Source organism: Nannospalax galili, unplaced genomic scaffold (genome assembly GCF_000622305.1).
Source record: "Nannospalax galili isolate Female #2095 unplaced genomic scaffold, S.galili_v1.0 scaffold1229, whole genome shotgun sequence".
Taxonomy (NCBI): domain Eukaryota; kingdom Metazoa; phylum Chordata; class Mammalia; order Rodentia; family Spalacidae; genus Nannospalax; species Nannospalax galili.
In genome coordinates, this window is record NW_008359121.1 from 71,226 (window position 1) to 75,941 (window position 4,716).

General features: G+C 38.3%; 1 non-coding gene across 1 annotated transcript; it reads right to left on the reverse strand.

Moving 5' to 3' along the window:
• Positions 1–506: 506 nt before the first annotated feature.
• Positions 507–613, reverse strand: LOC115068382. The gene has a single exon (XR_003847735.1). It is a non-coding gene; the product is annotated as a U6 spliceosomal RNA (small nuclear RNA).
• Positions 614–4,716: the final 4,103 nt, after the last annotated feature.

Here is a 4,716-nt window from a genome sequence, read left to right on the forward strand (position 1 = left end):
GAGAGACCCCCACATTGTGTGTGTAATGCACTCTGATGTACATGGATACCTCACTGGTGAGAGTTGAGGGGTGCATTAGCCCTCTCTCTACCCCTTATTCCTCCATGTTCCATGAGCCTTGTTTGTAGAAATTCGACTGCCGATGTGTTACATTGTGTGTGTAATGCACTCTGATGTACATGGATACCTCACTGGTGAGAGTTGAGGGGTGCATTAGCCCTCTCTCTACCCCTTATTCCTCCATGTTCCATGAGCCTTGTTTGTAGAAATTCGACTGCAGATGTGTTACCTAGTACCAGGCATGTCTCATGTGTATGTTCTCTATGTCTGACCAGGTGTACAACTCTGTGATAGCCTCCATCTGTTGCAAAAAGAAGTTTCTTTGATGAGTGCTGTACAGCATGCTATTTGCTCTAAGGGAGGTCTCTTTTATTTCACACTGCATTCCCTCCATCTTTCCATTCCTAACTTCCCTCCCTTCCCCACACCGTGATCCCTTACATGTAAAAAATATGGAACACTTTATGAATTTGTGTATCATTCTTGCACAGGGGTCATGCTAATCTTTCCTGTATTGCTCCAGTTTTAGTATATGTGCTGTTGAAGTGAGTGCTCAAACAATTTTAATCATCTTTATACCCCCCATCCCCACTGGCATCCTCCCATAGCCCCCAATCCCACTGGATCCCATATTCTCTGTCATCCCTGTTACTGCCCACTGTGTTGTTAGTGCACCCACACGTTCCCCAGTGCAAGTCCATCTGCTGAGCCTAGTCAGCCTATCTAAGATCCCCTTGTTTTAGGAAGATTAGCTGTTCTTCATCTAGCAGGAATCAGTTGCCAATATTCCTTTAGATAAGATTGGGGTTTGCTGTTCATTATCCCAGTTCTATGTTGGGCTACTGTCTACCTCAGTTTCCATGGGACTTTTGTATGCTGACACCTATGCCCTAGAATCATACGAGCATGTTCCCAGGAGCTTCTAGGACTCTCTTTCTATGTGGTCATGCACATCCTCCCTGGCTCTTACAATCTTTCTGACCCCTCTTCCACGATGGTCCCTTGGGTGGATGAAGTTTAATAAAGCGTCCTGTCCAAGGACCATTATTTAGAAGACTCTTGATCTCTACACTTTGGCCATTTGTGTCCTTTTTTTGTTCTTGGCTTTCCATTGCATGGGGGAGCTTCATTGTTGAGAACTGATTCATTAGGGTCCTCTTCTTTATCCCCATTCTATGTTCTATGAGCCTTAGGTGTAGAGGTTGCACTGCAGATGTGTCCCTTAGGCCTGGGCAATTCATAGACAATGTCCATGTGTGACCACTTGTGGTACTTGGTATTAGTCTCTGAGTGCTGCAAAATGAACTTCTTTGATGAGTGGCGAATGGGATATTTGTCTACAAATATAAGGATACATATTTTGCACATAGTAAGAAATCACATTAGTTTAGCAAAGTGAGAATTTTGGGGTTTTCTCTAAGATCTATGACCACTCTGGCCATGTGTATTTTGTTATGTTACAGTACCACACTTGAGTTTCCTCCCTTTCAGTAGGCTTTTAGTCAAATTAGGTAGCTGTTGATTGACCCATTATAAAAGTGCCACTACCTCACCAATGACATATGCTGTGCTGGCCACTGATGTGGTTATTTGGTCTTGAATCTGGTGTTGGATCATCCATTGATGTTTTCCCTTGGTACTTTCATAGCACTCTCGAAAGCTATGAGAGCTAGCCTTCAAGGGAAGTGGCTTCCAGGTCAGTTGCAGCTCTATTGCTCCAAATCCTGTGTCTGACATGTTCTGTCTTCGGCAGTAGGATCCTACCTTCCAGTTCTGGGAGGACATAAAGGGCTGTGGCAATGGCCTGAGTAATTTTGGGAGTCTCTTGGACCACCTGGCCAACAACTCAAGGGAATGTGTCTCCTGTCTGGCTCTGTTTCCTGTTACGTAGCCTTTAGCTATACACGTAGACTCATGTAGAGATAATAAAAGAAATTTAACAAAGAAATAGAAATACAGAGGAAAATTCCCTAAGAAATGCTGACAATGAAAAACACAAGTCAAATAAATGTTTTTCATTTTCACCATTTCTTAGGGACTCTTCCTCTGTATTTCTATCTCTTTGTTAAATTCCTTTTCATGTTTTCTGTGATGCTTATTATTTCAATAGGATGTTGGTTTTCTCAAACAAGGGTTTAATTTCCTTTTTGATTTTGTTGAACATATTATGCTCATTATTCTGAGTCCTCTTCAGCTTCATCTGTGTCACTCTATTTTCCATTCGTATAGCATTAATCATCTTTGGTTATGTTTCAATGCTTTTTTCATGTTCCCTGCCTTTCTGCATTGAAATTTACCTGTATGAGGTTATTTGGTTCCTTTTTAAAAATCAGCAATCAACTTGCAACGTTCAAGTGAAGCTCAGCTGTGGTAAGTGCTAAAGTTTAGGTGCATAGTTCAGAAAATAGTTCCTCAGTTCAAGAGCTCAGGTTACCTAGTACAAACTCTTAAATCCTTTCTTGAATAAAACACATTTTCTGTCCTTGAATATATTTTCTACTGCTTGTGGCATTGCCATTATATATCCCCTCAATCCTTAGGTATTGTACCCTCATCATATCAACATATATTATCATTGGTTGATATGAAGTTTTTTCTCTTTTATCCTAAAATCCTATTTTCTTCCCAGTTTATTTTCCTTTATCTTCACTGTGCATAAGTAAATACTTTCACATTTTTTGACATACTTTTTAAAGATTTTGGTACAAAATCCATTTTTTTTGCAGACTGTACTAACCGCTGGTATTAGATGCACATTTCTATAAATTTTGTTTATAATATTGAAAGTACATACAGTTACAGTGATGTCTTATTCCACTTGACTGAATTTTAAGATCCAACTTTGAGCATGCTCCCATCCTCCTGGAGGACAGTGGTTTAGTAGGACACCCTCCATGGTCTCAACTGTGCTCAGTCCACAGATTGAAGCCTACTTATGGTCTTTGATAATGTGGACATAGAAGTTATTCCCTATTTTGACCCAATAGAATTCAGAATCTTCTGTAGTGAGAGCTGCAATATTTGAAGTGTTTCTTTCTCCAACACAGCTACTCTTCCTTCTTTTTCTAGTGTTTTCACCTATATATCACATGTATCTACTAGTTTATTCTTAATTGCTTCCCAATAAGTGTCTGCTCTATTGTTCTCTGACAGAACCTGAAACTGGACATTTTGTTTAGTCTGGCCAGTCAGTGAGCTCTGAAGAGCCACCTGCCTCTGCTTCCCAACCCGGGGGTTGCAGGTGTATATGACAATACATGGCTTCTACTTAGGTGCTGGAAATTTGAACTCAGATCTTCAATTTTGCACAGCAATTGCTTTTACATACTGAACCATCTCTCTAGCCCATAATTATTATTTCAAACTATTTTCTTCAGCATTAAAGCTTACAACATAGCTATAAAGAACATAACTAAATTTTGTCCCATTTTGAAAAAGGGACACATGCATACACATGCAGATACACACACACACACAGAGAGAGAGAGAGAGAGAGAGAGAGAGAGAGAGAGTTTCTGTTCAATTTATCACAATCAAGTTGAAATTTTACACGTTCCAAAAGGCTAATTTTGAGAAATAACCTCCTTACTATTTTTAAAGGCTTAAATTGAAACTCCAATAAGCCCATGAAATCAATTTTTTCTCAAATAGTCAAATTCATAGAAGAAAGCAGTTATAAATTAGTGCAGTTTAATTCCACTTTGTGTTTGAAAATGACTTTAGAAGTAAGGGAAATACCTTTCAGCGTTCTTTCACAAAGAAATGATGCTCTGGCTTGGTGTTCAGCAGGATCCAAACAGAACTACAGATCTCTTAAATACAAATTTTGGGGTAAGGATTTTTATATTACTGCAATACTGAATATTCCCTTGGAAGTTAAATTATAAAATTCTGTTAAAATGAACCTAAAGCTTGTGGAATACTTGCAAAATTGATGTCGTAGTGTGCTTCTTAATGATTTTATATCAAAAAAATAGCCTGAGAGCTCTCTAAAACTTATTTGATGCATGTGTATTTGTGTGTGTGTGTGTGTGTGTGTGTGTCTTTGTACAGATACACATGTGCCACAACAGGTGGATGGAGGCCAGAAAAAAACTCCACTGATATTTCTTGCCTTCCACTTTCTTGAAGCAGGATCTTTCTTGTTGTTCACTGCTGTAAGCAATAGGCTAGCTCACTGCAAGCTACAGGTAATCCCCATGTCTCTCACTCCCATCTAAGTTGACTTTCCAGGTTTATTTTATTTCATTTCATTTCATTTCATTTTAAGCTACTGTGTCTGACTTTTATGTGAGTTCTTGATATTAAAATTCAATTAATCTGTCTTGCCTGAGCCATCTCCTCAGCCCTGATTTTTTCTTTCTTTCTTTCTTTCTTTCTTTCTTTCTTTCTTTCTTTCTTTCTTTCTTTCTTTTTTTTAAATTTAGACAGGTTATCCTTATATCCCAGCTTCTCTGGAACTTGTTGTATAGACCAGACTGAAGTAAATTCCTAAAATGCCTACATATGCCAATGTTGACTATTTTTTATTTTTCAAAACATTTTATTTATTCTTTTTTAAATTATTTATTTAATAACCATATAATTAGAAGAGCATTTTATTAAAACAGCATTGACCTATTCAATAACAATTTCCAGAGCTAAGATGCATCTCTT